At 36.7% G+C, this 21,412-nt stretch overlaps 1 long non-coding RNA gene across 1 annotated transcript; it reads right to left on the bottom strand.

Moving 5' to 3' along the window:
* Nucleotides 1–13,546: 13,546 nt before the first annotated feature.
* On the bottom strand, nucleotides 13,547–21,327 carry LOC127413644 (uncharacterized). The gene is made up of 6 exons (XR_007892621.1): nucleotides 21,225–21,327; nucleotides 19,610–19,773; nucleotides 19,224–19,308; nucleotides 18,385–18,528; nucleotides 14,803–14,989; nucleotides 13,547–14,650 (listed from the first exon to the last, which is right to left on the bottom strand). It is a non-coding gene; the product is annotated as an uncharacterized LOC127413644 (long non-coding RNA).
* Nucleotides 21,328–21,412: the final 85 nt, after the last annotated feature.

The raw sequence follows: 21,412 nt of genomic DNA, 5'->3' as shown, positions 1-21,412 counted from the left end.
CAGGGTTGAAGACCACTGACATGATCACCGGATCTAGCACTACAAATAACAAGAGCGGAAGACCATGGGTGGGGGAACAACCTTTACCCCCTCACTGGACATATTGTATAATAAAATGTTTTATTGAATGCAATTGGTTGCCTTGTATATTCTGTACTATTGACCAAACTCCTTTCTTGGCTTAAACTGAGCAGTTGCTGGTGTGATTGATTTTTAAACTAGATTTAACTTTGTCATTGCATTGAGTACTATAAATATAAGTATCATCAACACAGTAAATTGTAATGTGGGCTATTTAATAAAAGAACGTGTTTAACAAGTCCCATTTACTTAAACAGTCTAACGTTAAATGTAAAGTAAAACAATAGTCCTCAGTAGGCTACAGTATGGTAGCTAGCATTGCCATTTCAAGCTTTGCTTTACAATATTGCTGCCTAGTGTTATATGGTAATATGATATAAATAACTGTAAATAATAATAATAAAGTAGCAGACATATAAATGATACAACACACCAGTAACCAATGGACATTATGTGTTAATATACCGAAAATTGCTGTAAATCTAGTTGGTGCTGCTATCTGTCACGCCGAAAACCATTCAAACTGGTTGACAGTACGGATTTGTTTGGAATAGGGTTGTAATGGTATGAAGGTATGATGGTATACCGTGGTATTAAAAACAGACGGTTTCCATACCGTTGACTTTTCCTTAATGACGGTATTGTGTGAAAAAAATAATATATATAAATTTAAAAAATCCCAAGTAAATTAATTATATTTCAATTTACTACTGTAAGCGGAAAAACTCTGTGAATTGTCAGGTAATCAATTAAAAAATATAGATCCCCTTTCATAGAATACATAAGCAGATGCAATAGACGTTTACAAGACTAGTTACCCATTATTTGCAATGGGTTTATAAGCTTACGTTGCGTTAGTGCTTCTGCTTTCTAAGCGCTTATCTGTAACATTTTGAAAGACTGTATTTGCAAAATAATAAAACCCACAGAAAGTCAAATTTACTGTGGTAAAACATTAATATATTACCTACAAATGTGACCTGATCCGTCATTTTGACCCCAAAACACATTTTGAATGAACGAGAAAAGTCTCAGCCATCAATAACAGATTAAGAAAAAATATATAATTCACATATACAAATTAATGCACAAATGTAATATTATATTTAACATTTTGGCAATATACTCCTCTCGAATGTCAAATAATGAACTACGGGCATTAGATGAGGTAAATGTCGCACGTTAGATGACAAGCCGACTCACCGCGGTTGAAACACAGATTTGGCATGCAGATTAAATATTTTAGTAATGTATACTGTATCTTTTAAAATCTCTGATATTTTCCATTTTGTGCTACTTGTAATAATGTACATACAGTGATAGTGTTGCTCAGTGATGCTGCTCAACAGTGATTGGTGGTCATGGCAAAGACTGTCAAAATAACATTTATTTTGTGAATTTCATGATTTAAAAAAAAATGAAAATAAAAATCCTTATGTCTCATTTTGTTGGAGCAGGTCACAAATGTATCTTTTTTGGTTCAATTTAATTTCATAAAGTTTAAAATTACATCCATTCATTACACTGCAAAAAATGTTTTTCTCAAGATATATTAACTTGATTTCATTTACACAATATATTTACACAGTACAATATAATGTTGTGTTTTCAGGGTAATTTATCAAAATTCAACAAGGTTTATGCTCAGCACAGATAACATAAATATACTTACTTTTTTGCATCACAACCAACCCTGACTTGATATAGAGTATGAATCTGATTTGACATATATTTGACATTTTATATTAAAAACCGTTTGACTTATTGCAAACATTTTTTTTTTTTTTTTTACTTTTTTTAAACTTGTTTTATGATTATCTTATGTTTATGTTTGTCATGTGATTAAGAAAGTGTTCTAAAGAAATAAAAAAAAAAAAAAAAAATGTCTGTGTGTTTATCAGACATGTGCCAAACCTAAAATTAAAGGTTTAGAAGATAAGTACCATAATACCGTGATACCGAGGTATTTTTTGTGATGGTTTTCATACCTTTACATCACTAGTTTGGAACTACTGAGAGCTACATGAACCACGTGATCGCGTGTCAGCGAGATCAAAGAGTGTCGCAACTGTCTTTTTCAATGGCTCTGACTGACACAAGGCAGAATGCAAATATGACGTGATGACATCATGAATATGCTAATTAACGCATGATGTCATCTAGCGACTTTTAGCGACTTTTTTTTAGCAGGCTTTAGCTACTTTTCATTGAAAGTAGTTGGCAACACTGCTCGAGACTTCGTCCGTTACTTATGGCATCCTCTGACTGAGAGAGAATACAATTCTGCTTTTTCCGACTATTATATTTGTTGTTTTGGTCAGAAAACTTATACAATTAGTTAAATTAGTTCCATAATAATGTTCTCTGTATATATTATCTACTTTTTTTCTGTACATAGTTACTGAGTTGATTCAATAATCAAGGTGAGTATACCGTTACTGTATAAGAAATCACCCTCTATACCCTCATTCACTATTCTGTACATTTATCCACTAATATACTGTAGTCTACTTGAATGAGTGAATGAAAACGAGCGAGTGAATTCGGACACTGAGTGGACCGGAAGGCCTGTGTGTCATCCATACCTGCTCACATAGAAAATAGGCTGTAAACTATTGGGTAGTTAGTGTTTGCTGTGGGCGAGATGCAGAAATTCATTCAGCGTGACTGTAGCAGCTGAGTCTGGTCTGGTTGTACACTCCTTGGTGGGGATTCCTGAGAAAAGAGTGCATGGATTTTTCATCTCTTTGTTTGTTGACCTTAAGGACAGAGGATTGTTCGACGGGGGATTTTTGGATAAAAATCTCATCCGTTTCTGTTTTATGGGAATCATTCAGGTAAGTGTTTTCTATTTAAAGTTAAATGTGAAGTGTGTAGCCTCATTTTTGTCTTTGCACATTAAGCTATAAAAATATTTTATCAATGACAACTGTGCCCAATAGGTTGATGTCCTCCTTACCAACCTAAGAGAGAAACATTAGCTCAACCAATGGCTATGAGTTTGGGGCGGGACTGACCTATTAACTGTTTTGCAGATTATGAAATTTAATAGAACCAATTTATTTTCTAGTGAAAATTCCACATTTCAATTACAGACAATCTTGACACTCTCAGTTGCACAATGAAAGACAATGAAAGTTTTTTTTAGAGAGAACGTTTTAACTAAACCAACCTATGTATTTTTCCTTACAGGTTGAATTGGACAAGACTGCACATGTGTGGGATGCGCATGTAATTAGACCTTCTAAGATCGATCGAGTGCCAAGCGGTAGACCTAATATCAAGTACTTGTTCCCAGAGCTGTATGGAGCAGAAAACTACCTGTCGCTGGTGGAGAGTGGTGACCTACAGCTATGCAAGACAGAATGCACATTTCGATCATCAATACCATGTGACAGTGATGTCTATGACATTTGTAATACTGTCATGGCTGAGACACACTTTGATCTTCCAAATGACTCTTATCAAGCAATAGACTTGTACTTGCATTAAGGACTGAGATATTAACCTCATTATAACCTGTGCTTAGCATGTTTGTTTATCTGAGATACAGATATAAAATGTATATATTCATACTTCTGTAATATTATTGTCAAAGTGTTCACATTTGTTACAATTATTTCAAAGTTTAAAAGTGAAGAAACCACATATGTATTTTGAGAATATTTACAAATTACCTGTAAGCAATGCCCCTTGTTTGTTACTTAAACAGTCGTAATCTATTAAATGAATAGTTCACCCAAAAATCTAAATTCTGTCATTTACTCGCCCTAACGCTGTTCCTTAATCAAATGAATTTCTTTATTGTGTAGGGCACAAAAGGATATGTAAAGCAGAATGTTAGGGACTGACAGCCTCAGTCACCATTCACTTTCATTGTCAAGAAAATTGATGCAGTGAAAGTGAATGGTGAATGAGGCTGTCAGTCCCTAACATTCTGCCTTACATATCCTTTTGTGCCCTACACAATAAAGAAATGCATGTGATTTAGGAACAACATGGGGGTGAGTAAATGGCAGAAATTTAATTTCTAGATACTGTGTTTTCCTTGGATGTAGGCTATTTAATAATATGTTTCAAATGCCATGTGAAAACAGTAAGGGATTTGTGGATTATGAACAAAATGGGGTAATTTTATTGACCAGTATACTGTTAACAGACAATACACTGCTGACAGCATTTACAATCATGGCTACTCAGACCTGACCATGTGTTTGCTGCATTACAGTGAATTGTATTTAAATAAAATAAATGACAAGTATACAGTATGAATTAAAATCAAAGTGCTTAAGAAACTTGTCTAAGTCTTAATTTGCATTATAATTGAACATGCATAGCTTTTCACAGCTGAACTGTTTGGCTAAAATGTTCAAAACTTTTGATTTACTGCAAAACAGCAGACTTAAATACAACTTCATCTCATCAACTTCATACTGAGGTGAAACAAAATGATTGTTACAATACTCTCCTTCAAAACTGTCCAACAGATGTGAGTATTTGATATGATTCTGACTTGTAACCAAACATTGATTCACAAAACATATGTAACTGTACTCATTTCAAACACAGTAGTATTTTCTAGAAAAACATTCAGTTGAATTGAGTTTCAGGTTTTATATAAACAGGCCACATTTTGATCCCGTTTCCTTAGGATGGAAATGGAAACTCTTTTTTTTAAATGAAAGCTTTACTTTCCATTAAGATAATAAAAGAACATTAATTTACAGTACATCAATAAGCTTAACTAACAAAATGAGCTTCAGTCATTGATTTTCTTCAATTACAATATGTCCATTGCAAAGCAATCTCCAGTTAGCTCATGGTTAAACTCTGCACGAAATTCTGGGTATGAGCTCTAGGTACACGGTAAGTCAAGAACTGCTACATATGTGTGTGCAACAGGCCTCCATCCAAGACCACATAATCCATTAAACGTGACTTCAGTTTTGTCTTTACACATGACAGTAGATCCTGTACAGGACCGTAAGAAGGTCTCGAGCTTTCTTTGGTCTAGGCTTCTCACATAGCATTGCAAATGATTAAGGGTCAGTTGCTCCTGCTGGTTCAGAAAATCTTTTGATGGCTTAATCATTTGTGCCACTTTCTTGTTTGTAGCTTTCTTTGAATTATAAGCTTCCAGAATGCTTTGTGTGGTTAGATTCAGAATGCCACTTGGCATAATGGAGCGGACGCAGTCAATTATAAATTTGGGCTCTTGAAGGAGGACTTTGTGAGCCATTGTCAAAATAGCAGAATGCATGTTCTGTTTTGGAGGCAAGCAGTATGAGCCCATCCGTGAGAAGAGGTCAAGTAAATCTTCTTCATCACTTTCATCCATGCTGCCTTGAACTGCTTTTTCAACCACAGATCTCTGAGATAGACAAATATTTTAAAAAGGAGGACATCAGAAGCTCTTCATCCACAGTGTCAACACCCTGATTACATGCCAATATAAATGCTGGAGACAACCTGACAGGAATCAAACCATGATCCACATATCCTTTCACCCACACTCTTCCAACAGCTTGCCACTCTCTCTCAGAGTAGTCTGGCCGCAGTCTTGGAACTCGTTCTTCCTCACCCTCAGCAAGGAAATCTTCCCAGAAGGCTGTGTACAGTTCCCGTGACACTCCATCGTCATCGAGAGCGTTTTCATTTGTGAATTCAATTTGCAGGGCTATTTTCAGTATTTGAGGGTCCATGATGATCTCCAAAACATCTTTAACAACATTGACCCATCTTATCTTCACATATCTAATCTGTTTCATTCCCTCGGTTGCTTCTTCTAATGCTGTCATAAGATGGTGTTCAGAGATTGCTCCATCTAATTGGGGGGGGGGGTGATCATTTAATGGTGGATCCTATAGGATTAAAATATTGTATTACGTGTGTAGATAACATTAAAGAACACAGTGCCAGTGTGACTGTGGGCTTTTATTTCAACCACCAAGAAACACATTCAATCCATCTCATGAGTCATGTTAATACTAAGACTATTATTATACATTTATTGTGTCAGTTGTTATAAAGCCTAAATACATAGTTGTAGTAAAGCATCAGGCCACATTGGCACTAAACAAAAAAATGTATTTGTCACTATAAGATATACAGTAATGTTTTACAGGTAATATAGTTCACCCAAAAAATGAAAATTCAGTCATCATTCTCATGGTATTGCCTTCTTATGTTAAATTCCTTATTGTTCTCATGTGTAAGTCGCTTTGGATAAAAGTGTCTGCTAAATGAACAAATGTAAATGTAAATAAATGTAAATCATTTACTCATTCTAATGTTGTTTTAAACCTGTTTGACTTCCTTATTTCCATGACCACAAAATGGTAATTTTTGAAGAAATCTTGATTGCTCTTTTCCATATAATGAAAGCGAATGGGGACTCATGACAAAACAAAGTGAATGATAAAACAAAGCACCATAAATTGTGTTCTATTTTCCAAGTGTTCTGAAGTCGTACAATAGTTTTGTGAGGAACAGACCCAAATTTAAGTCGTTATTTTCTGATAATCTTTGGATCTTGACAGACTGAGTCCTCATTCACTTTCATTATATGACAAGGAGCAACCAAGATTGTGCTCTACCGAAAAAAGAAAATAATACAAGTTTGAAACAACCTGAGGGTGAGTAAATTATGAAAGAATTTTCATTTTGGTTAAACCATTCCTTTAAAGTTTTTTCTTTATATTAATTATAAATATAACTACCTGTCTTGGAACCCACCATCTTCTGTAGTCCAGGGAAGAGTGGAATCCAGAATGTCATAATGATCATGAACAATTCCAAACTGAATCTCTGAGTCCTCCAAGGATAGATCAATGGAAACAGCAACAGATGGCCGTGACTCTTTATTAAAATCATCCAAACTGTCAGTATCTTGGTGATACAGAGAGGCTCCACCATTTTCCTCTTCAGAATTTTGATTGGCAGAATTGCTATCCTCCTGTTCAGAGGGTGTTGAATGACTGACAGGCACAGGGTCACTTGACAAGAAGGGCTTGTCTTGTTCTTTTTGCTGTTCTTCTGGTTCTCTTAGTCTGTTGAAAGAATCCATGTAAAACCATATTATAAAAACACATAAGCTGTACATCGCTCATAACAGTCTACACGTAGGAATGCAACACATCATAAGAGAATTTTGAAAGAGACTGTTCAAACACTCCACAGATCAATATAAATACAATTTTCCGACTGAACATAAATATTAACTTAAACAAATGACAATAAAGTTCTAAGTAATCCCTTCAGTAATCTAAATACTGCAACCTGATGTAAGTAAAGACTTTATTCTTCCTATGAACAACTATACATATAATTTTCAGTTGAATTTAACTCATCAGTTACCTTACAGTACAACCCAGACCTACATGCCTTTGTAAATTATGTTTTTATATTCCCAATTTACCATTCTTGGCTCTCTCTCCAGTTCTTCAGGCATAAAATCTGAGGATGATGAGTCTGATGAAATCACTTGGGGAGCACCCTCTAGATCTACGTCCGTCGTGCAAACGTACAATTGTAGCATTCTGAGTTTACTCTGCTCATACAGTTCATTTACTCTATTGCTTAATGGAATTGTTTTTTTGACTGAAATCACGCATCTCAAAAGAGTACTTTTCAGCGGGGCCTTTCGAAGAAATCCCTTTAGGAAAAAACAAATCTTTCTCCATCATCATTAATTCCTCAACCGAAGTAGTCTTTTTCACTGACAGATGTCGTGTTCCTCCTCCCTGTCTTGTCCCAACTTGGTGGAATTCTCCGTTATGAAAATGAAGCCACCCTAATTCCAGTAGCCTGGTCTCCAATGTCTGTTTCCCATACATGCATTTTTAAATAACCCCCTATTATTAGTAGATGTACTGCCCCCCTTTCCCTCCTGCATCTTGTCTCTTAATCTCTGTAGTACTGTCGACTTGGTAGTTTCGCAGGCAGTCTTTGATGGCAAAAAGCTCTGACTGCAAGACGGTCCCCATATCTGACGATATATTTTCCAAGTTCTTCTTCAGTCATAATTGCAATGACACTTATGTCAATCTAAAATGAAAGGTCGATGATTACTATGACAATTAGAAGCAGCCTACCTTAAAGTAAATGCACATGAGTGCTAAGGATACACATTGTAATATCAGACTAATTGATGATTAGAGTTAGCCTTCTAAACACTATTTTACCTTATACTCTTTAAGTCTCTCAACTGATCCTTGAGGAACGTCTCGTGTCCTCAGAAATTCAACTAACTCTTCTTCCATGTTGTACAGAGCCTGATAAATTTCCAAACCAAAATGTACGTTACTATTATAGATAAGTGATGAATGTTCTCATCCTTATCTCATCCTCTGTGGCAATAACACAATCGGAAAAGAGCTATACACACCGGAAACTGTAAGGGGTGTGCACCAGAAACTTTTTGAAAAGTTTCTCATGCTCACGTGAAAGTTTCTCTGTGACTATTATATTTTTTTTTTTTTTTTTTTTTTGCACAGGTAACTTCAGGGGCTCTGTACAAGGCTGTACAATCAAGAGTTCTAATTTATTTTACTACTACTGTCAAAAGCATATGCGCGTTTCTGTTTATCATAACCCTGCACCACTGTTCATGGAGCCATGCCACTAAATTCTTGTGGGAGTATACAATTACAGGAAAATACAAACATCCCTAGAGAACAAATTGAAAATAGAGCCATCAAGATTAATCACGGAGACACAGTAACATTCATGGCAATCTTACATCAGTGAATTTTTCATGACATTGTTTCATGTAAGAACAAGAATGTTTAATTCAATGTACATATATATATTCTGGGAGGAACAATAGGTGATATGTTAATAACATTAACATTGCTTTTCTTTTCCTTAGCATGTACTATATTGTGGAATTTGCAAAGGAGTCATCAGTTGGCATTGTAGCCCAGTATTGGGTCTATAAAGATGAAGGGGTATAACCATCCACAAGTCCAACCCATAGCAACAATATAATCTTGATCAAAATAGTTTAAATTGACTTAAGAAATTAGCCTCTGACTTTTTTTGTACACATTTTAGCAACAATACAGTTATTAGTCACCTATCAATCAGACACAATGGCAAAAAAAAAAAAAAGAAAAAAAAAAGAGAGAACTACTTCCTGATGAGGAAAATTGGATTTCAAGAAAAATACGTGCTTTTGCCAGAACTGGTAAGGTTCAATCTATGGCAGGACTGGTTTAACATCCGATTGAACTAGATTATGTGATTACATTTTGATTTTATATTTCCATTAACATTTCATCCCTAGGTAATTTTGAGAGGGCCCTCAAGTGGAGCAAACAGCAGAATATACTTCTGCTGTAGAGAGCGATGTTGGTAAAAGCTTAGAGGCCAAAAAAAAAAATAATAAAAAAAAAAAAATAAAAAGATTTGAAGACAGCAGTGATGGTATGAGCCCTTTTAAAACATCTGAAAATGAAACAGATTAGACATAAATTTTCAGGTAACAAGGTATTCTCTGTTGGAAGTTGATAATGACTTTGTTTAGATGAGAATGCGCTGTGGGTTCCACCTGCAACAAATAGAAAGCGTCAAGGTATACCAGTAAATTCCCTACTACTTATTACCAAATTCAGCTTAAGTATTAGTCATTTAATATTGTGCATGCCATTTAGATGGATCCTTTCCTCACCTCAAGGCAACAGTTGGCACTGAAAGAAAAAAGCCAGACAAAGGTATGATAGTATTGTTTTTCAATAATCACCTCTACTTATGGTAAATATCAAAGAATTACTGATGTTAAATTTCATCCACTGAAACCAGTTAACTTTGTTTAACAGTAATCGAAGCAAAGCGTCGTTGCCGCAGTGGATGGCGTGAAGGCTCCACAAGCGCCATGTCTCCATGGCAACGCGCTCAACAAGCCACGTGACAAGATGCGCAGGTTGACAGTCTCAGACACGGAGGCAACTGGGACTGAGGCGAATCACTATGCACCCACGAGGACTTAAAAACACGTTGGGAATTAGGCACTCCAAATCTGGAGGAAAAAAAAGAAATATTTAAAACAGGACTAAAGATCGCAAGAGAGGATATACCCCCTCTCCTTTATTTTCTTGTCAGCGTAATGCTTCGTTTACATGTTAGAAATCACACACAAAAAAATCTTCTGGGCATTAATAAAATAAACATGAATAATTAAAAAAACGGTACTTATATACTGTAACTGTTGTGACTTCTGTTTAATTCCAGATGCCGTCGTGAAATGTAAAGCTGGTCATGGAGAAAAGGACGTAGACTGTTTCACTGGAGAGACACCTTAAACATGCACCTGCCAAACTGAAAAAACGCGTTCAGGTATGGTAGATGCAAAATATAACTAGAATGTTCTCTGATTCAAAGCCAATGTTTAAAACAAGCAGAAACAAAGAATAAACAGCTATCGATTATATGGCGTATAAAACATGCACAAATGATCATCACTCAAGGAGCGTTCACGGCATTCTCGTGTACAGTATATATACATATAATTGAGAAGAAAACAGCAACAATTGACTTGCTTCAAAATTTGTATACAACTATGAGCAAATACACAAGAACGCAAACTAGGCAACATGCACGCCACTTTCTAAAAAAAAAGCACATGTAATTCTGTAACATTTATAATCTATGTAACAATTATAATAAATTGTTTCACTGAAGTGCTATATAATGTGTATTTAAAGGTTAAAATGAAAAACACTCACCTGTTCCTTTTCATTTTGTTAACAGGGCCGACTAAATGAAGATATGGAGGAGTAGCCTAAACTGCACAATTCCACGTTTAAGCTTCCTTCCTGTTTATTTTAATGTTTAGAAACCTGTTTGTGTAATACTGTTGTGAACACTGTTTTATTATTCATAGTAAATTAACTGAACCAAATTCTGAGTCTGTATCATTCATATGCTGTTGAAAAAGCCTCTAAAATAGTTTTGGGCAAATGAATACAGAAATTTGATTGGTAGGCTACTGCATGTCCGCCCATAGAATATTAATTAAAATTAAAATTACCAACTGGTTACCAACACACAGCTATTGATCCACGACAAACAGGCACCGTCACAAAGTTACGTTGTTTTCTCTCGCATCGGCGTATATTCTTAGCGTGTAATGTAATTGTGGCATGGGGGCGTGGTCATGTGTCGGTCTTCGGGAGAGCGGTAAGGCTCCTCACTGGCTCATAATTATCTCTAACACCTGTCTCTCATTATAGTGATGGCGGAGGGAGAATTAAAAGGCGCGCCAGAGCATCAGAGGGAGAGAGAGTGACCGGCAAGTCCAGAGACAGCCACGAATGTTGTTGTTTATTATTTAATCTGTTTCGACGGTTACCGTCGAGAGTGAGTGAGTGAGTGAGTGGCATTAAAAGACTGACCTTGAATCTGCTTCGCTGTCTCCTAACTCCTCCATTTGCCTGAACTAAGAACTTGTTACAGTAATGTTTAAGGTATTACATTTGTAACAATTGCCAAAAAGCATGCCGAAACTTCACCCAGTCGAGATGACCGTTTTTTTTATAGACAGTGCCTCACCTGAGTGTGTAGATGACATGAAGCGATGGTCAGAGATAAGTTACGTTGATATCATTCATACCTGCCAACACTCTCGATTTTACCGGGTTTTTCCAGCCCTCCTTCCGCTGTACTCCCGATTTACAATTTCTCCTGACAAACTCACGGTTTTCCGCATCCACACTTTGCTCATGAGACTGTATTAATATAATTATACATATTATATACTCTGCATCCTACTGAGGTACTTCAACTTGGGAATTAACATTACTTGCGTTTGAACATATTTATGGACAAATTGGCGTCATTTATTTATTGACATTTCCATTGAAGCAAAGAATTGTGGGTTGTGAGTGCCCACGAAGAATACATGCATCCTCTGAATTCCTGTGAAAGAAGGTCGCATTCGAAGTGTCCTACTCGCTTTATGAAATGAGACAGACTCGATGACGTATGTGGCCGAGAAATGAGACACAGCCGGAAGTGTGATAAAGGCCTAGGCTGAGGTCGAAATGGCATACTACCATACTACTCATACTATTTCTGCCATAGACACATACAGTATGGCAGAAGTCGTAAGAGTAGTATGGATAGTATGCCATAGCGAACTCAGCCCTATACAAGTTGGACATTTTTCATATGGTGTGTAAGGGGTCATCTGAGAAGTGCACACATCAAACAATGTGTGAAGTACAGGTGAAAAAATAAATAATTAATATAAAGTAAATTAAAATAAAATACACTTAAAAATACATGTAAATAAACACAGATGTATACATAAAGATGATAAATAATCAAAGAAATAAAAATAATTATATTTTTTATAAGTCATGGGTCAGGAAAGTTCTCAGCATGTAAGATATACACATCTTGAGTTATTAATAACTCAAAAAGCATTTTTTGCTAAACTGTGAAGGACGTGGTAAGGGGCCATCTGAATACATGGTGAATTTCTTGGTATTATTCATCTTCAATAATAGTATTTTTTATTTTTTATCTCCCTATTTTTCACAATCCAATGTTGGCAGGTATGATCATTAATTATTATCGTTATAGTAGCTAACAATGGCACAAGTTGAGCCTGAATTTAATTTTTCCACCAAGTAACACTTAAATGGTTGATTCTCTGGATCGCTTGTTTTGGCAGTTTTAACTTGGCGTCTGGAGACCAGAAATACAAAACAGGTCATTAGAATCATCATGGCGCCGCCCACTGGTTGCGCAGGGAAACGGTGGACAGTTTACAGAGCCTAGTGCTGTCATAGAGACTGGTATGATGTTTCATTGCACCTGTTTTATTAACTACGTTTCCATCCAAGGATTTTTTGCGAAAAAAGTTTTAGCACATCAAAATAAAACTGATGGAAGCGCAAATTATCGCTAAAATTTCACAAGTGTCGACATAATATTTTTCCATTTAACTCTAGTGCATAAACTCTATGTCGATACTTCAAATGTCACGAAAAACTGGTTTGGAAATACTTTGTCAAGAAAATTAACATTAATGCAAAAATGTAGTGTCACATGACAGAGTTTACCCCAATCGTTAGCCTGTGTTAATCATGACAACAGTATACATCCTTGAAAGCCACACTCTAAAAAATGATAGGTTAAAAACAACCCAAATTGGGTTGCTTTTAACCCAACTGCTGTTTAACTATGGTACAGAACCACTGATATATATATAACTGGATTGCTCACAGAATTCTAAACTGCCAGCAGTAGGTGAAGCCACCGGAAGTGCTCTGGCAGCCATTTTACTATTCCCTACCAACAGAGGGTATCGACTGTCAAAAGACGAAACTCTCAATATGACCCGATGTGCGGCGTTTAACCGCGAAACAACGCTCACTAAAGGATGTGGCAAAAGTGCCCACTGGTTGTAATTTATACAGACTATGTACCTATTAAGCACAAATGAGTCGTTATCCCCATGAAGAGTGGGCATAATAATCATAACCTTTAATAATCAACAGTAAAAATACAACATCAAAGTGTATAAATTACGCCTTTTTTAAAGCAAAAGTATCCAACAGCGACGTGCAGATTGTTACAGGAGTCAACGTTTCTCTGTCTTCATAGTTTTAACCTGTTGATGCTCATCGACCCCACCTGTGTGTTTGACTTTAACCAGTTCACATTTACTATATAGTGTGCTGTTCATAATGTTGACATTCATTTCTGGAATATGTACATACTAGCTTGAGCGTTTATTTATTTCAAAAATATACCACATTATAAACAAAATATGTCAACATAGTATCTCCTTTATTCTCTTATTAATATCATTTTTCAGTACGTGCAATAATAATTACATTTTACCTCAAAGATTCAAGAGCTTATAGAATAAAACTAAATCACAAATTTCATTTATAAACAGTGCTAAAGCATTCCAAACAAACACAATTTTAATATTATGGTTTAAGTGTATACCGTTGAAAAGCAATGTAAATGTATTAACATTTATGAAAATTCATGAACTCTAAAATACCTCAAGGTGCAATGAAACAGTTGCCTCTACAAACAACCCATATTATTTATCCAAAATATGTACCCCAAGATGCAATAAAACAATTGTCTATTACAAAGAACCCATATTGTTTTTAATCTACAGTATGAGCACATAAAATTAAAACTATAAAATACACTAGTTCAATTAGCAGTAAAACACCCATTTACACAAACATACTCTTCTATATGTTTTTCTGCCAATTGTATAAGCCGGAGGTGGAAGCATAACAGGTAACATCTTAAGTGCAAGATTTCCCTTGGCATCTGTAGGAAAATATTTGTACATTTATCAACACTACTAAACAGTAGTTGTGACGGGCTGTCATTTAGTAATAACAAATATGCAATATGTAAACTTTTTATAAAAAAAAAAAAAAAAAGGGGGACTTTGCGTCATATCTTCAATTGAAAGTGGAAGCTTGCCTTCCCATTTCGCAAGATTCAAGATCCTGTCAGCATACCAAGGAAGCCATTTTTCAAACAGTTTTGGTGCTGCCTCCTCATGTAAAATTAAAAAGTCCTGTGCAATCTAAAAGCAAAAATAAGAAAACGCTATTCACAAAAAGGCAGTGGATCAACCTCATGTTGTCATAAATATGATAAAGACAACGAAAAACTGTCCTGGTGATAAGTATAGTTGCCATATGATACATTTTTTTAACTTTTAATCTTAACACATACCATGCCTGGGGTAATTAGATGAGGAAACTCATGGAGGACCTCAAATGTATTTTTAGAGTTGCTAGCCCTTATACACCGTGCCCTGTACAATGCGGTATCCCACATGTACTGTTCCACCTGGCTGATGGGCTGTTATTTCTCAGCCATTGTTTCATCTTGTTAGCTCTTTCATCAGATATGGTTGATTCTGTTGGACACAGAAATAACAATGCAGTTAAATATTCAAAAGGAAGTGTTTACAACAAATCCACATATTAAAAGGAATAGTTCACCTAAAAATAGAAATTCTCTTATTTTCTCACCCTCATGCCGTCTCAAACACATAGTACATAGCACATATAGTTTTACTGTGAAACAAAGATATTGAGTATATAAGACATATGTATTTTCAAACAATGTGGTCCAAAACCTTCATGCTCCAAAAAGGACAGCATAAATTTGTGGAAGAAACAAACCAACATGTAACTCCCTTTTCACTTTCATGAAATCTTGACATCTGTCATCAATCATGGAGCTATCATGATTTGAAGCTTGATTACACTAGCTTGCATTTAATGCATGTACTGTTTCTCACCCAAGACAGCTTGTAAAGCCGAAAGTATACTTCCCTTGTGAGCGTTGCGCTCCAGCTTATGCACAGTCCACGTAATGTAATCTTTGTCATCAGAACAGTGCTCTGATGTCTGCACACACCGTGCACGTACAGGCAGATTTTTGTGTAAGCGTGCACTTTAGCGCGTACAACAGCGCATGCACAAATGATTTTAACGTTCAAATAGAAGGGTCCACTAAGTAGTAGGCATATATCGAACACGTCCATACGCACTCAAGGTCATGGGAGTATACTTTGGAAGGCTTGTGTGCTCATCTGTGTGCGAGACGGAACTGCACGCGGAAAACAAAGCAAACCTGGGCCTTAATACAGTTGTGCTCAAAAGTTTGCATACCCTTGGAGAATTGGTAATATATGTACCATTTCTAAAGAAAACATGAGCAGGCAAAACACATTTCTTTTATTTCTTATGGGATTCATATTCAACTGTAGGTTATAACAGAATAGCACAATCATAAAACAAAACATGGCAACAAAGAAAAAAATGAAATGACCCCTGTTCAAAAGTCTGCATACCCTTAGTTCTTAATACTGTGTATTTCCCCCTTTAGCATCAATGACAGCGTGCAGTCTTTTGTAATAGTTGTCTATGAGGCCCCAAATTCTTGCAGGTGGTATAGCTGCCCATTCGTCTTGGCAAAATGCCTCCAGGTCATGCAAAGTCTTTGGTCGTCTTGCATGAACCGCACGTTTGAGATCTCCCCAGAGTGGCTCGATGATATTAAGGTCAGGAGACTGATGTCCACTCCAGTACCTTCCCCTTTTTCTGCATTAACCACTGGAGGGTCAACTTGGCCTTGTGCTTAGGGTCATTGTCGTGCTGGAAAGTCCAAGAGCGTCCCATGCGCAGCTTTCGTGCAGAAGAATGCAAATTGTCTGCCAGTATTTTCTGATAACATGCTGCATTCATCTTGCCATCAATTTTCACAAGATTCCCCGTGCCTTTAGAGCTCACACACCCCCCAAAACATCAGTGAGCCACCACCATGCTTCACAGTGGGGATGGTATTCTTTTCACTATAGGCCTTGTTGACCCCTCTCCAAACATAGCGCTTATGGTTGTGACCACAAAGCTCTATTTTGGTCTGGTCACTCCAAATTACAGTGTGCCAGAAGCTGCGAGGCGTGTCAAGGTGCTTTTTTGTGGCATTGGCACAGTAAAGGCTTCTGGCAACTCGACCATGCAGCTCATTTTTGTTCAAGTATCATCGTATTGTGCTCCTTGAAACAACCACACCATCTTTTTCCAGAGCAGCCTGTATTTTTCCTGAGGTTACCTGTGGGTTTTTCTTTGTATCCCGAACAATTCTTCTGGCAGTTGTGGCTGAAATCTTTCTTGGTCTACCTGACCTTGGCTTGGTATCAAGAGATCCCCGAATTTTCCACTTCTTAATAAGTGATTGAACAGTACTGACTGGCATTTTCAAGGCTTTGGATATCTTTTTATATCCTTTCCCATCTTTATAAACTTCCATTACCTTGTTACACAAGTCTTTTAACAGTTCTTTTCTGCTCCCCAAAGCTCATGGTGCATTCAGACCAGAGGTGTCGAGAGCGTCAAATCGACCGGAAGTCATTAATTTTCGATGGCAGCCAGCGTCTCTCGGCGGCGAAAAGCGGCACGTCCGTGGCCGGCGCGTCTTGGGTGTTGTGGGCGTCAGAGGAATGTTCAAGTGCGGGCAACATTATGGTAATGAGCTTTGACTCGGTTCGGCGGCAACCTATTGGAATATAGAAGTGCTCCACTCTAGCGAAGTCTAGAGAACACAACAGTGTAAACTTTGGTTCCCACCAAACAATAGTTCCGAAGACAAAATGGAGGAGAAACTAATTATTGCCGTGGCGGGTTTTCCCGTAATATACGATCTGTCCCCGTTTGCTTACAGGGATATACATTTTTAAAAACGATGCGTGGACAAAGGCATCTGAAATTGTTGGTGTGCCAGGTGAGTTGATGAAGTGGATATTATGGTTTATATAATATATTGCATGCTAATTTTTGGCACCATAGCATGCAAATCCGTGCTTCCTGATCAATCGGTAACACATTTATACTTATTATATTTAATTACTTTCTGCCATCGATAGATTTCTTACTTTCACATTTAAAAAGATTTCATGAGGATATACGCTACTTGTGATAGGTCGGCAAAAAGATACTTGTCGACATGTCTGGATGTTTTGCGGCCCCTTTAAATATAGTTCACAAAACCAAGCATTCCGAACGAACGTTGCCACCTATTTCAACTATGTCAGAGCATCTACGAATCTTCGATAGCGTTGTTGGCAGGGCAGCCAGAGCGAATTTTGACGCTCTCGCCTCCTCTGGTCTGAACGCACGGTCAGTATCTAGCCTGCTCAGTGCATCCACGTGAGAGCTAACAAACTCATTGACTATTTATACACAGACACTAATTGCAATTTAAAAAGCCACAGGTGTGGGAAATTAACCTTTAATTGCCATTTAAACGTGTGTGTCACCTTGTGTGTCTGTAACAAGGCCAAACATTCAAGGGTATGTAAACTTTTGGTCAGGGCCATTTGGGTGATTTCTGTTATCATTATGATTTAAAAAGGAGCCAAACAACTATGTGATAATAAATGGCTTCATATGATCACTATCCTTAAAAGACAGTTTTTTAAAAATCAATGCCAAAATTTTCACAATTTCTGCCAGGGTATGCAAACTTTTGAGCACAGCTGTACTTAAGACACCAGTTAAACCACTGGAGTTGTTTGGATTACTTTGTCTTTTCTCAAGAGCTTAAAGTTTTGGACCCCATTAACTTGAATTGCATATATATATATTATTTGAAGATATTTATTTATTTTTTTATTTTTTTTTGTTACCTTGTTTTGTCTTCCAGAAGAGACAGTCATGTGAATTTGAGATTGCATAAAGGTGAGTAAATGATGAGGGAATAATTTTGTGGTGAGCTACTACTTTAAGAATTCAGTCAACCCTTTACCTGGTATGAATGTCCTACACTGTGAATCTTCATTCTCTCTTTGTGGTCTCAAGCTCCTCAATTGTTTACGTATATGTTCCTCAGTCTCTCTTCAATGAACCCAGCGGCTGGTCTTTGATTTCGGCTTTGAGTATACCATGTTTCCTGGAAAGACATTAAAATGTTTATTAACATAGTACACATGAGACACTTTTATGGTCTTAAGTGGTGTTTGTGTTGGAGTCTGTGTTGTCCTGTTTGTTGAGATTAGTGGATTCAATATCCAAGCTAACGTTAGCTAGTGTTGCACACTGTTTTTCGCTGTAGAAGAGCAGAGCGTGCATAAACCTCACATTCTTTGGATTTTCCAGGTAAAACTGACCCGCTCCCTTCACATAAAAATGAATCTACAGACTGTTAAATAGGCAACCTAGGAAGTCGGGGAAGGTCTCATTTTAAGTTGTGTTACAAGCCGTTCACACATTGGCAATAAAATTATTAATACATGAAAATTCTTACATATAGTACCTTTAAATAATGTCTGTAATATTCAAATTTAATACAAATTTCGGTGATATTTAAGTGAAAAATTTGAATGTACTTCCCTAATGCAAATTTTATTATCAGCATAGTCATTAGAAACACCTTCCACTGACTGCTATGTCTACTCTGTAAAGAGATTTAACAAAGCAGTCGTAGTGAGTATGCGTCAAGCATGTCAATAAGCTCATGGTCAAAAGAGTATACTTTGAAAGGCTGAGTGTTCGAGAATATCCGTCCAAGCTGAAGTCTTTATGGCCTTTATGTCTTTACTGGATAGTGAAAGTAGGGACAGGACAGGAAACAACAGTGAAGCTTACCTTCAAAACTATTTACAAGTTCAGGAACCTGCCATTCAATTAACTTCTCCTGTACAAAGCAATCATTCATGTATTATCAGACCACCTGAAACATAAAAACACAGAGCTCCATTACATCAAACAGTTATTTGTATTTATGATGTATTATTAGACCGTATCTCCTTATGTGTTGACTTAATGACTGGGATAATTAATTCTAGCCAGCGCATTAATTCAACTTCAAAATATGATAAAAGCATGTCGATATGATCTGTGTCTGTCAGCTACATTAAATCCTGCTGTCTTCAGTTTGACCTAAATCAATCGTGTGTAAGTGATGTTTTGGATTCAGAGCTGCACATTTCACAAAATGGTAACGACTGATAAATAAAAAGACAGATACACACCTTTATTTCACCAGAAAAAAATGCTCCAGTATATCCGCTTTAGAAGTGCTGACTCGAGTCCCTCCTGAAGACAATCCAAAACGCCCGCGACAGATAACTCTCAGCAACTGGGTTGTTTTGACTCAGGCCTAGTAAGACTTGAGGTGGAGGATGGGCAACTTCGACTGTTTACGTGGACACAAGAAAGTGTTCAGAAGTGTATTGCGAGAGCTGCTTAAGTGGTGTATGTTATGGACAAAAATCTTATTTTAATAATCTGAGAAAGCAAGAAATGCGCGTTTACATGATTCATTGCGTGGCATGTACCTTCAGCTTAAAGTAAATCAAAGCTAATTAAGCTAGCGGTACATTTAACGTCATGTAAGCTGGCCTGTTTTCGCACATTTTTGCATTCAGTGTACAGTAATGGTTTTATATATGAATATATTGATACGAACCTTGTTTCTTAATAGAATTAGCCTACAATACAAAAAAAAATAAATAAAAAAAAAAACAATTTCTGTGCACAAAGATGTTTTAAATTAAAAATAAATACACAATACTAGGAGAAAAGTATCAGTGTGCTAACATATCCCAATTCTGTAAAATTGTTTCGCTTATTTTTAGCTGAATGACATTCTCAGAATGTTCTAGACTTTTTTTCAAGACTATAAAGTATCAGAACTATTTGTCCAATGCTTTCAGAAAATGAGCTTTTGAACATTTTAACTCGGATCGCATTTGCTGAGCTACTTCTGAAAATGTAAACTGCATTATGACATTAAATTAATTTTAGATGACAATCAAGTTCAGTTGGTCGTTAAAAGTTGCTGGACAAATATGCGGGACATAATGCAGTTGTGATGGCGATGCTTTAGATTAGATGATTGTTCAAAACAGCCTATTGAATATCAGGAATGTATCATATGTAAACCCTGAAATTACACCACATCAGTTTTCTTTAATATCTGTGCACACAGCATATACACATTGATGGATGGTCCTTATAGTAAGACTGAAAGTGTCCCCCACTACTTGGTGCATGTTGCCAGCTTGAACAGGGCCATGATGATTCGCTTTCGGGTCGGAACCGGTGGCAACCTGCGATAGGCACAACATCAGGCCCAATATTACAGTCCTATCAGAAGGGCAACTGTTCCCTTTTGCAATTCTTCCTCTTCTGATTGCTTTTATTTGTGAAATTAAAATGACAGTAAACTGGCTAATTTCAATGAATTGTCTCAATACTCTCCCCATTTTACCAAAACTTAGGAGGGGAAAAAAATTAGGGACATCTGGGAGGCGAATTAGCGATAAACACATTTCTGTATGGAAACAGCTTAAGGGCAGATTTATTTTGCGATAAACCAAAACTCATATGACAAAGTGTTTTTTTTTTAGGCATGACGTCATCACACACCATTTTTATCGATAAAAGGCCATTTGAATGAAAACAGGCAGAAGACGGAAAATTTCGCAAAATTTGTTTTACGCATTTTCAGTTTGCCAATAACAAAACAGCGCGAAAAGTTGATGGAAACTAGGCTACTGATATAGAGAATAGGGAAATTTTCTGCTTGTCATTTCATTACAAAATCGCTTACAGCTTCTATAATGTAAAGCTTCTTTCCCCCACCTGTGACCTGTAGGAATATTCACCGGAGTAATTAAGTGCGACAACAAGCCCCGGTTAGAAAGCATTCAGATAAGCTGTAGTGTACCCTCTTGCGGGCTTTTTGCTTGTAGTTAATCAAGGTGGAAAGCACCAGAGCTTTCATTTCAGCGGGTTGCCAGATCGCGTTCGAAAATTAATATCAAAATATA

The sequence above is a fragment of the Myxocyprinus asiaticus genome, chromosome 23 (genome assembly GCF_019703515.2).
Source record: "Myxocyprinus asiaticus isolate MX2 ecotype Aquarium Trade chromosome 23, UBuf_Myxa_2, whole genome shotgun sequence".
Taxonomy (NCBI): domain Eukaryota; kingdom Metazoa; phylum Chordata; class Actinopteri; order Cypriniformes; family Catostomidae; genus Myxocyprinus; species Myxocyprinus asiaticus.
This window is presented reverse-complemented; position numbering and strand designations above follow the sequence as displayed.